The sequence below is a fragment of the Neofelis nebulosa genome, chromosome 18, assembly GCF_028018385.1.
Source record: "Neofelis nebulosa isolate mNeoNeb1 chromosome 18, mNeoNeb1.pri, whole genome shotgun sequence".
Lineage (NCBI taxonomy): Eukaryota > Metazoa > Chordata > Mammalia > Carnivora > Felidae > Neofelis > Neofelis nebulosa.
In genome coordinates, this window is record NC_080799.1 from 28,725,463 (window position 1) to 28,738,423 (window position 12,961).

At 40.1% G+C, this 12,961-nt stretch overlaps 1 protein-coding gene across 22 annotated transcripts in view; it reads left to right on the plus strand.

The window, feature by feature from the left end:
• DCUN1D3 (defective in cullin neddylation 1 domain containing 3) overlaps positions 1 to 12,961 on the plus strand; it is a 39,031-nt gene that overhangs the window by 3,369 nt on the left and 22,701 nt on the right. For 6 of the 22 annotated variants that reach the window (XM_058711609.1, XM_058711597.1, XM_058711610.1 and 3 more), the window contains one exon: positions 1,512 to 1,598. The exons of 8 other annotated variants lie outside the window; for them this stretch is intronic. The gene's annotated coding sequence lies outside the window, so the exon portion shown is untranslated. Of the gene's footprint in view, positions 1 to 886; positions 998 to 1,511; positions 1,599 to 7,614; positions 7,742 to 12,961 lie in introns of all 22 variants that reach the window. 8 more of the 22 variants (XM_058711604.1, XM_058711606.1, XM_058711599.1 and 5 more) reach the window with 8 other exon arrangements.

Sequence of the window (12,961 nt, forward strand, 5' to 3'; positions counted from 1 at the left end):
ACACTGAGCTGAGGTGTAGGTTGGTGCTAAAAGTTCACTTGGTGGATTACAGTAGATAAATGACCATTGTGGGCTGAATCCCACTATGTCGGCATCTTTGGGCTGGCATGTAACCAGGGGATGTAACCTACTTTTGCCTTCTGTTGGGGCCATTCATCTCCAATAGTCAGCTGCTTTTCAGCCTCACCTTGACCAGATTGTCCACTTGAGAAGCCCAATCAGGACTCCTCCTTGATTTGGCCCTCTTCTGCCATGTCACAGTGGGCTGAAACAGAAAGAATACGCTGTTTTCTTCTTTTGAACCCCACAACAGTGACTAGTGTGTTCTTTGAGTGAATTGGCCCTTTGAGCCATGTGGTTGAGAGACTTAAATGTTGCTTGGGCTGTTTGTAGTAAAGTCGGTATTAGAAATGCTAAGTAAAACCTTTTAGTGTTTGGGGGAAAACAAATCTGAAATTGAGGACTTGTCACCTGTTTTAAGTTCTGCTACTTTAGTAGAATTGGTAGGTGGATTGCCAGAACTAACGAATAGGGCTTGCTGGGCAGTCCTCAGGGTAATGAGGGGGGTGGAATAGAGCCTGGTACTGAATTACTGAATTCCGACTTGAATACCAATGGAAAGTCTTTTAGTTAGCAAGCAAGTGACTGAAGTGAACAGCTAGGACCAGGAAAACAATAGACTCCACTCTTCTGTACTACAGACTAAGTCAAAGATTGGAGAACTGATGATATATATATATATATATATATATATATATATATAATATATATATAGGTTAAATATATATATCATATATATAGGTTAAATATATATATAATATATAGGTTAAATATATATTTAATATATAGGTTAAATATATATATATATATATATATATATGTCTAGGTTAAAGAGTTTTGGACTTTGTATGCTAATGCTGGGCTTCAGATGCTCTGGCCAATGGATTATTAAGCTGTCTACTATTCATCTTCATTTCAATGGCTTATTATAACTCAGGTATGAAAATATCCTGTAGGTTGAAATATTATCAGCTAGTTTGTAGACTAGTGGCTCTTTTCTAATTTCTGAAAGGGGGTGGATACGTAGGAGGGGACTTGAACATGGGGAGAAGCCATTGACTCCTACATTGACCACTGATTGTGTTTGGGGAAAGAATCCACCAATCTAAATGAATGTGGAGTCTTGGAGTTGAGCTGGCCTTTTAATCTAGGGTACCAGTTGATTTCTTTCTTGAACTTTGGGGGCTTTTGGACAAACTCTTCTGAGAGGTGGGCAACCTAGGAGGCCAGTTGATGCCACTTAGTTTGGAGTTGTATTGCAGTAGACTTAAAATTAATCTGATTTTGCTGTTTTGGTATCTGTGCTGCAGTAAGAGTTAATTGTACACTGGCTGCCAGTTGTTTTGAGGTGAAGATGTGGTAACTCAGATTGAAACAATGGTAATTACGTGGTAACTCCTATTTCCCCGGCTCTTGATAACTTACAATTACTTCTTTGTGTCTCTTTACAGATGTTGATACCAGTGAACCAGGATCAGTTCTCCCTAAATGTTGCACAGTGTTCTGAAGCTCTTTGTACAAAGGACCAGTGAGTTTGAGTTAGTGTCTTTCACTTCAAATCTAGTTTCACTGGTTCTTGTGTCTGCTTTTCTAGGTGATGGAAGGTCTTATTTCTTTTGGGAGAACAAAGAGATTATCACAGTACCTCACCATTTAATTAACGATTACGAAGTATAACTCAACATATTAATTTAGTAAAATAATGAGAAAAAGGGTTGGAAGCTCAGACTCTAATTCTTTGAAGTTGTGATATGCTGAAAGGACAAAATGGGAGGGGGAAAGAAAGTCCCACATGATCTTCTTTTAGATGTGTGTGAATGAAACTTTATTTAAATACTGTACATCAGAATAGGGAAGATCAGTAAGTCAGTGTTGGGGTGGTGATTAGCCCTTGTTGTGGCAAAATAAGCCACCTATGGCCAGTGCCCATATACCAGCCTGAGTGCATGGAAAGGTAGGCATCATGTTAATGACTCCTCCTGACTTCCTGAGGGTGTGGCTTTGCTCAGGACTATCCTTTGAGCTGTGCTGTGTTGTTGGGTTTTGGGCTGAATTGCAGTGTGGAAGCTTAGATTGCTATAGGAAACATTCTCTTTGTCCCTGTTGTGCCATGCTCTGCTGGAGGGCTCAACCTGAGGACTTGAGGACCAGAAATAATTCTGTAACTGAGGCCAGACCAGATATGACTGACAGAGGATCTTGGATAGTACCCCCTGCATAGTGTAGGACTTTCTGTTTTTGGAGAGTTGTTTAGCATCTTTTGTAGCTACTGCCCCAGTCTCTGCTTGTCATTCTAGGAGACAGTGTGCTGGAAAGACTTGCCTCCCCTTATTTTATTAATAGATTGCTTCCACCCTATCAGGACAGCAGAGTTTGGTTCTAGTTTTTAGTTCTTGTTGGTTGATGAAGGGTTTGGTCTCTCCAGTGTTGGCTTAAAGTGGGTTGGTGTGTGATCTATAATTTTGATTCTGAGCAAGAGTCAAGTGATAGCATTTAATGTATTGAATGCAGTTCATTCCTCTTTCTCCAGTTTAGGAAGAAGCCAGAAAAAGACCCTCAAAGAACCTTACTATCTGGTGTGGTGTTTGTTTCAAACTGGGCTCTTTGGAACCCTTGTGGGTTGTTGCTGGAGTACATTTGTGGTTGGGATGAGAGAGTTTTGCTGTCTCCCTTCCATTTCAGCCCACTGTGCTTCACTCTGTGAAAGTTAACTTTAATATTCTCTTATATTGGGTTTCCACAGAAGATTTCAATGGAACAAAACGTTCTGAGGCCAAAAACAGGTTGAAAAGCGGTGATTTAGGCGGGAAATGGAAATCTAGAAAGGTTACGGTAAACTTGCTTGAAGTTACAGAGCGGAGTACTGGCAACTATAGGACTAGAATCGGGCCTTCTCTGTGATAATTTTGTTTTCTCATTTACTCTACTTCATATGTGTCTTTGTAGGCACTTAGTTTGTTTGAGTTGAATTGAAATCCTTGCTGCTTGGTCTTTTATATATTCTTAGTTCTTCACTCAAACATTTTGTCACAAACTGCTGTTCTTTCAGGGAAGACTCCTTATAACCACCTTTGAAGCATATGCGAAATAAGGCTATAAGTGAGTAATGGCACCTGTAAGTAGCTGGCCCTTTCTCCTCAGTATTCCTGAAAGTGACAGTAGTTCTCTCAAATAGGAGTTGAGGCTTTATCTCTGTAATTTCTTAAGCCAGTGGGCTGTAGAGAATACCTATTCAAAATGCTGAACCAAATACACTACTTCCTTTTCCCAGTGACTTGCCCTGGAATCCGAACAGGAAAACCTGGGTATATCCATTGACACAACAGTTTTAGAACAACTCTGGGAAAGAACTACAATGGCCACATTCCTTTTTTTTTTTTTTTTTTTTTTTTTTCTTTTTTTCTTTGTGAAGCAAATTTGTTTTCAGTTAAACTCTAGCTTTATATCTACTTGATTACCTAGTGGCTGCTCTTTAAACTGAAAGGGAAGGGTAGGAATCCACTGCAGTGAGGGCTGGCACTCTAGTAGCCTGGGTTCTAGGTGGCAGGATCGTGGATACGCTGGAATTCCCAGGTCCTCAGAGGAGACATTTTTCTCAGTTCGAATGACACTTTCTTGCTTCCGAGTAGAATTCAAAAGTGAGAAGTGATAGAGTGAATGCCCTGTTTCCATTTTTTAGAATGTTTCCATGGTTCTTTTTCTCTAGTAAATTAGTTTTTTTTGAAACAACTAGTCATTTGTTCAGTCATTTACTCAAAACAGTTGGTTATGGCTAATGCCTATGGTAAGGAAAAGTTTGCGGGTTTCCTAACATTTTATGAAAGAGAAAAGTCTAAAGACTTTTGAAGGATTTTATTTTATTTTATTTTATTTTATTTTATTTTATTTTATTTTATTTTATTTTACTTTATTTTACTGTTTATTTAGTTTGGGGGGGAGGGGCAGAGAGAAGAGAGAGAGAGAGAGAGAGAGAGAGAGAATCCCAAGCAGCCTCCCCAACACAGCGCTCAGTCCCACAAACCCAAGAATATGACCCGAGCTGAAATAGAGCTGAAATCAAGAGTCGGAAGCTCAACTGACTGAGCCACTGAAGTGCCCCCTGAAGGCATTTAGATAGGTGGGTTCAGTGGTGGAAGAAGAGGGTGTGTAGGGAAGGACTTTGGGAAGGCAAGGTGGTCGGGGTGGTGGTAGTGGTATTGTGGACTGGGTGTATATATAGGGTGAAGAGAAATGCCCATTGGTGGTCCAACTGGGAAAGGGTAGAAAACGCTAACGATGGCACTTAGGGGGGGAAGAGTGGGTAGGGAAGGAGCAGGCCCACAAGATTGCACAACTTCGGGGAACAGTGTTTCCAAGGAGAGGGACGGGGAACCTGTGGAGTTGGGTAATCCAGGGGCCCTGACCAGGTCTCTGACCACAAGTGTTCTCTCCATTACTGGAAAGTGTATTTCTGATGGGGAGGGGTGAATGCAGGGATGCAGTATCTGGTTTGATCAGATTGGTCTTAAAGATTGCTTACTGAGTGCTGGCCTAAGTTTTTTGAGATCTCTGTCTCTTTTGATTTTACTTTTGACAAATCAGAAGTTGGTAAACAGGAGGGAATGTAATGTCCCTGGTCACATTAGAGTTTGGGTAAAAGTACAAATGAAGCAAATACTAGGTGGTGGTGATTGTCATTTAGCATCATCTGCTATCCAGAGGGAACAGTTAATGTAAACTATTGAGGTAACTCGTGATTCTCTCATGGGAGAGAATCTCATGGAGACTATAATAAATGTGGAATAAATCACAACCTAAATTATTAAAGAATAATCATTTTTGGTTTCAATTTCTACAACATTCCATGTTTTCTTCAGCAGGTCAAATTAGTCCATAAGCTTTCTTCTTTTAAAAGAAATTTTATTCTACCAGGCACGTGCAGATCTGTCCATAGAGCCATATTTTCTACTTGCACTGAAAATGTCAAGTAGTGCTCTAAATTGGTGACAGCTATAGATTTAATGATTAGATCAAGCAGGGAAGTGGCTTCTGAGCACCAGTTAGATTGGTTTTAACGTAAACCTCTTTTTCTGAGGTTATTAATTATGTTCCAACAACAATTCTCTGACACAACCTGAGTGTCCAACAATTCAATTCTGACACAAACTGCCTGGAGTGAGTGCATACCCCACAAGTTAATGTTTCAGTCTCTTAAGATTGCCCCACTTCAGATACCAGCCACAAGTATCAGGTAGCCCCAGAGTACCTGCACTTCTGCCTGACAGGCTAAAAATTTGGGGTTCCTCACAACCTCCCTCCCCCAGGTTCAATAATTGCCAGAACATTTGACTCACAGAACTGGGGAAAGTGTATTTATGATTACAGTTTCACTATAAAGGATACAAACCAGGAACAGCCAATTGGAAGAGGGGCATAAGACAAGATCTGAATTGGTACAGCTTGCATGTCCCCCCTTGGTTATTGCTGCCTCCCAGTACATCAGTGTGTTCACCAAGCCTGGAGCTCCCCTAGCCTGGTTTTAGTTTCAGTTGAGGTTCCTTGATGTAGGCATAACTGATTGAATCATCAGCCTGGTGATTAAACTCCAGCCACCCTTCGCGCCCCTTCCCTGTGGTCTGGAGATGAGGCTGAAAGTTCCAACCTTTTAATCTTGTGTCTGCTCTTTCTGGTGAGGCCAGCCTCTGCCGTGAAGGTATCTAAGGGCCCACCCTGAGTCACCTCATTAGCATAAGTTCCAGTGTGGTCCAACCAGGATCCTTATGAATAACAAAGGACACTTCTGTCTGTAAGGACATACCAAGAGTTTTAGGAGCTCTGGCACAAACTGGGGACAAAGACCAAATATATTTTTTTATTCTACTACACTAATAATCCAGCTTTGGATTCCATAAGTAGATGCTACCTAGAGAAGGCTACCTAAAGTTAATTTAGGTGAGAAGTAACAGTATGCATTTACTGTTAATTTGATGGAGGTTTTGGTCAAGAGAGTGCAAATTAAATAGCTTCAGATTACAAAAGAACAAACTTCTCCCTCAGTCAATATGAAATGGCATTCTCAGAATGTGTTATAGTTTCTTGGATTTCACAGGTGCTGTATCTCTAGACTTGCCTAGTGCAAGAAATGAGCTCCCTTAATAAGAAATCAATTACACAATATTCATGTTTTCTTTTGGTGTGACGTTAAAAAGATTCAGGTGTACATAGTGCACTAGTTAAGAGCATCAGCCTAGTCTGGGTTTTAGTCTGAACTTTACCACCTACTTAAATGTTGATCTTGGATGAGCCACTTAACATCTCTAAGTCTCATTTTTATATTTTTCATGTATAAAGGGAGGATAATCATAGCAAATACTTGTAAGTCAGTAAGACAGTCCATTTGAAGGCTTTGGCACCGTGCCTGGCATGTATGTATATATATAATCTAAGAACATCAGCTATTATTAGCTATGTGCATACATAGCTAAGCTCACCTGGGTTGGCATGTCCCAAGGGGCCAGGAACTATATCATTTTACTTCCTTTTATAGGGAGACATATAGGACAGTGTATAAAACATTGCTGGGCACACAATAGACACAGGTTATCTGTCACTTGAAAATAAAACCTGCTCTGGGTATCTGGGAAGTATAGGAGTGACTCTGTGATGGAAACTTCCAGCCCATTTCCAGAGCTGGCCTAAAACTAAGAGATGGAAAATCTCCCTGAAACTATAGAGCATGCAGGAGTCTAGCAATGGGCACTGGGGCTCAGTAGCAAAGGTACTGTTAAACCAAAAAAAAGGGAAACTGATCCAGGAGACATTTTTATCTTTTGCAGTATACCTTGAGTGCATTGAATTGGGCATAATCACATGAGACTTTGGGAAGGAAACAGCGAGTCTATTTCAGCCAGTCTAGAAAAACCAAGTACTATGTTATGTGTGTGCTTCTCAGAGAAAGTGAAAAGCCCAGATACACTGGTAAAGGGCTTACCAGCTGCTTGAGGTTCAGTTGTTGGTGAACTCCCCTAAGGCCAGCTCTCTAATTCTCCCTGTAGCTCACCCATCTGGAGATTCTACTCTGGTGGGACCACCACTGGACTTAGATCCTAGTCTGGGCTCCACCACCAGTTATTCTGTATTTTTGAGCAAGTTACAGGCCCTCTTTGAGTCTGTTTCCTTAACTGTGACATAAAGGATTTGAGATGAAATCACTGTTTCTCAAAGTGTGGCTTTGGTTATATTTTTAGTGTATATGCTGCTGAAATGAGCACGCAAAAGTGTTTTTTTTGTACTATTGATGGTACATAAGATTTTTGGTGGTACACAGATGAGACCTTTTTGTTTACTAGTTCTGTATTTTACTGTGTATTAATGAAAACAAAACTAGCATGCCCAGACCTGTGACTTCATGGATAGTGTTGCTTAAGATAATATTAAAGTGGGTATGATTTTTTTATGCTTTTAAGAAAAATATTGGGTGAACAATAGTTGATGGTAAATGGATATGTAAGATCATAAAGGCTGTCTAGGAAAGGCTGAAGTTTGTAATTCTAAGGTTCATTAATTCTGCTCCAGTGCCACACCTTCATGAAGTCCTCTGGGGGACACAGCAGAACAGGTTCAAATTTGAGTGGATTTAAAGACTTGCCGCACTCAAGCAAATTGACAAATTTCTATTTCTGCATTCATGGTGAAGATCTCCGTAAGTAGGCTGTATAGAATTTAAAATATTGTAGATGTTAGTAGTGGTGGCTTTTTTTTAACGAATGAAAAATAAGTAGTAATGCTTTCTCTTTCACTCTAAGCAGTTTTCCTACAACCTGGATTGATCTTTTTTCCTTTCACTTTTTGGGGTTGGGACTCCCCATAGAAGCAGCTAGGATTCTGACCTATTCTGTTGGGGAGGGAGAAAAAGCCAACCCTCGTGCTCTCTCTCACTCTTACTTATTTATTTATCGATCTATCTACTTACTATTTATTTATTTATTTATTTATTTATTGCCAATCCTCTCTCTTGAATGCATGCTAGTGCATGTATTCTGGGTTCTGGAAGGCTGAGGCTGTGCTCTATCTTAATCTTACTGGTAACTTCTTTAAAGGTATAGTGTGACACCTGCCCTAAAATGAAGTTAAACACTGAGACAAGCTTTATTTAAAATTTTATTTCACTTTTGTTTTATTGGCTCATAACATAATGGGCATGGTGAGAAGTAAACTGAGCAATGGTAAAAAAAAAAAAAAAAAAGTATTGTGGGAGGTGCTTTCTTTTTAAGGAAAACCCTAGAATAAAACTGAAATCTTGATTACATAATAGGAGCCAAGAAAGTTGCTTTCACATGTAGTCTGTTTTCTCGAGATTGTTTTTTTGTTTTGTTTTGAACCTTAATTACCTGTGTTCCCTTGACATTTTCTGTGTATCTTCACACTGTCATCTTTCATTATCTACTTTGCTTGTTGACCAGTGTTCTGCAAGTGATAGTGTTCTGTAATTACTTCAGCATAAAGGCCCATGCATCTGGTATAGTTCCGTGTAATAGTTTAATGTTTCAAATTGTAATTTAAAAGAATTGCTATAAAGGTGGTTCCGTGTCTATTACCTTTCGTGCTGTGTGTTACCTAGTCAAGATGAGGTCAAAATTGAGCACAGTGGTGACAATGATGTAGCCCAAGATGATTTTCCTCCTTCATTTATTTAATACAGAGTTTCTACTTGATTTCATAATGAGAAACTCTTCAGATGTTTCCCAACTGAGGTAAATCTAACGTTCCAAGCCACAAGCCCTCAATACTTGGTAAATTTTCGTTTTGTCATTCATACAGTTTTGTCTCCTGAGAGAAGTGGTGACTTGCGGTATTGGGCACACTGGGAAAGGGAAAAAGCCTTTACTCAGGCCTATAATTTTGCAAGATTAAAAAATCTTTTTTTCTCCACTAAAATCTGTTTCATGACATATATGACATTCATCCTTTGTGCAGATTCACAAGACTGCCTTACTCATTGTAGATGTCTTTCAGAGTCCATTTTCCTTGGCGCAGAGTTTAGTCATTACTTATATATTATTGCTGGTGAGTCGGAGGAAATCCTAAAAGGGGATGGAGAGGAGTCGTGACATTTGCCCTTGGTCTGTAGACTAGGATTTGCAAAGCTAGAGTGAGGTTGTTTATTTCTTTCTCTTCTTGGAAAATTGCCATTGGATCAATGAGTCTTGGTTAAGATATCTTGTGGGCAGCTGAGTCGTTGGGCCTTTAAAGATGAGAGCCCCATGAAATACTATTCTTTCCCAGTCATACAAATAATTATCTCCATGGTAGTAGAATCTCCACAGAAGTGTAAGCATTCAAGATCACACATTTAAAAAGATAAAATGTAATTTAGAGTCAGAATGAAAGATGTACAAACAGTGGTAGAGTTCCAAACCTTCTCAAGTCATTCTTCCATGTTTCTAGCACTTACTGGAGTAAGACGACTTACTCTGGTGTTCTCATGGAAGACTAACATTTTAATTCTTGTTGGAAATTGAACTTTCATGGTAACTTGAAGTAAAAAAATAATAATAATAATTGCCGGCTTTAACTCTTAACTCTAAACCTCCCTAATCAAAGAACCAGAATTACTTAGTTTGTCAGGGCATTTGCTTTTCTAAGTTCCAGCTCAAAACCATTGCTCGGCCTAGCAGAGAGAGATAATAAAATGTTATGCAACAGGTAAAAATCTTTCCAGTTGCCTTTTCCCCATTTGGAAGGTTACAGTTTTTCCTTCCCTCTGTAGTTTGGCCTAAGTTTCCCCTCAGTCTGATTTGTCGCTTTACCATTTGCATACAATGCTTAAGTTGACTTACTCAACACCAAGTTCTGCAGGTCTCCTGCATTTAGTGCTTCTGACTCAGCCCACTGAAGTGAAAGAGCTTTTGATTACAGTAGCAGCTTAACAGAACAAAACTTTTATTTTTAATTTTTTTAACGTTTATTTATTATTGAGAGACAGCATGAACAGGGGAGGGACAGAGAGAGAGGGAGACACAGAATTGGAAGCGGGCTCCAGGCTCTGAGGTGTCAGCACAGAGCCCGACGCAGGGCTCGAACTCACAAACCGCAAGATCATGACCTGAGCCGAAGTCGGACGCTTAACTGACGGAGCCACCCAGGCACCCCAACAAAACTTTTAAAAACACACTGTTAATAGCACTCTCAGTTTCCAAACAGATGCAAGATATTCTAAGAAGAACCATCCTATATAGTTTTCAAATTAGACATATATGAGCAGGGGACCAGCTTTCCCAGACAGAATGTGGATCATTCGTAGGGAACTTCTGAAACTCAAAACTAGCTTTGTAACCCAGAAAAATTTGGCCTTCAGATTAGATGCTTTCACCATTGTATTCAAAATGAAGTGTGTGTGGTCTGAATTTTTCTTAAAGGACTGACACTGGGATTGGATGCACAACGTGTGTTTATAGGTTGCCAGCTATTCATTCTGGTACATTTAAGTGCCTTTTGTGTATCTTGTTCTTAAGGCCCTTATGATGTGGTAGGAAAAGAGACATAAGAACAACTAGAAAATGTAAAACCGTTGCCAAAAAATATCTGCCATAAATGAAGATGTGGAGGGGCAGAAAGGCTCTAGGTCAGCTTGAAGGAGTCAGGAGAGGAGTCCTGTGGGAGGTAAAAATCTCAGCTGAGCTTGACAGACATAGACCAGAGAGTGAGATGGCGTTCCGTAGAGGTAACAGGATGTGTAAACCTAAGCATGAGAAGCCGTGGCATTTTGGGGAATGGCAGGTGTTTATGGCTGAGGGATGGGGAATATATGAGATGGGGAGAATGACAGTAGTTGAGGCCAGACTCAGAAGGGCTTTCTTTGTATGACTTATTGAGTTTGGGATTGTGTTTTGTAGGTGAAGGGGAACTATTAAATAATTTTGAGTAGGGACGCAGCATAGTCAAGTGTGTGTTTGTATGTGTGTGTAAAAGATCATTCTGGTGACAGTGTGAAAGAGGTTGGAGGGAGCAATCCCAGAAGTAGGGAAACTATTTGTGAGGGTGCTCCAATAAAGATGTCAGGGGCCTGAACTGTAGAATTACTGAGGATGGGTAGATAGTCAAGAGTCAGAATTTATAAAGTCTGCCTTAATCTGATTAAACTTTATTGTTTGGATGTCCCGCGTGGGTCAGTAGGCTGAAGGGTGCCCTGTTCTATACAGTCACTCAGAGGCCCAGGCTAATGAAGATTCCACTCTTGTGTACTATCTTGGTCACCATGGCAGGGGAAAAGATGGCTGGGATGTCACGTGCCAGCTCAGTGTTTAGGGTTAGAAACGATAAGAATCACAACTGCCTACAGCTCATTGGCCAGAAATAGACACATTTCCCCACCTCACTGAAAAGAACCTGGGAAACTGGGGGAGCAGATGGACAGTTTGGTGAGCTTTTCTGTGCCACAGTGTAGGGATTTGGGTAAAGTGGGTTTTTTCTGAGATTATTTCAGTGTATCAGCAGTACCAACTTCGTAGGGTAGATGTGGGGATTAACTGCTGTCATGACTCTAAAATGCCTAGTATTTTGTCTGGCACAATAAGGCTATTGAAGGGGACCTTTAAGTTTGATCTTGAGAGTTTCTCACTGTGGGTCATATCTAGTGAGTATAATCAAAAGTTAAAAACCAAATTAAAGAAAAGGAATAAATTATAGTGCATCCTAGAAGTGAGGGTAAGGTAAATATTGCTTCATGAAACTTTTGAGTTATATGTGTATTTACATGTGTATTTGGTCAGGGGGTAGTGTTCATTCTCACTGAAGGCTGCAGTTAAAGTGGAAGGCAGTGATCTTGTTCTGTCTCTCATTTCACAGTAACTGAAAGCTTATACATACCACACAAAAAACTATTCATTTTATTTAAAAAAATTTTTTTTAAGATTTTATTTTGGGGCTCCTGAGTGGCTCAGTTGGTTAAGCGTCTGACTTTGGCTCGGGTCATGGTCTCATTGTTCGTGGGTTCAAGCCCCACATTGGACTCTGTGCTGCCAGCTCAGAGCCTGGAGTTGTTTCAGATTCTGTGTTTCCCTCTCTCTCTGCCCCTCCCCTGCTCACACTCTGTCTGCCTCTCTCTCAAAAATAAATAAACATTAAAAAAATTTTTTTTAAGATTTTATTTTATTTTATTTGAAAGAGAGGTGAGAGCACACACGGGGGAGGGGGAGGAGAGAGAGAGAATCCCAAGTAGGCTCCATGCCCAGTGCAGAGCCCGACGCGGGGGTCAGTCTCAGGACTGTGAGATCATGACCTGAGCCGAAATCAAGAGTCGGACACTTAACTGCCTGAGCCACCCAGGCACCCCTAACGATTTTATTTTTAAGTAATCTCTGTACCCAACTTGGGGCTCGAACTTACAACGCTGAGATCAAGAGTTGCATGTTTTACCTACTGAGCCAGCTAGGCTCCCCAAAAAACTATTTTAGTATGGTTTTTGAAAGAGTTAGTTTAAATTTCCATATTTTAAAAACTGTGGGTTTGAAAAGCATTATCCTTAATTATGAAAAACAGTAAAACATGGGTTTGAATTTTAGCTTTGCCACTTGCTGGCTGTGTGCCCTTATATAAGTTATTGGTATTTTCTGTGTCTTAGTTTTCTCATCTATAAAACAGTGATAATACCTACCTACTAGGGTATGATTGTTGGATTAGTTCATATGTGTAAAATGATTTGAAAATGTTGGGTAGTACATTGTAAAAGTCATGTAAGCATTTGTGGACGTGATTGTGTAAAACTGGCTAGTACCATGCATGTAGGTAGATTTGTGCGGTGTGCTTGGTACAAAGTAGGTGCTTATTCTTTAGAAAATGTTTGTTAGGTGCCAGTTAGCTCTTTTCACGTTACCATGCACACTCCCTGCCTTCTTAGAACTTGTAATCTAAGATGTAATAA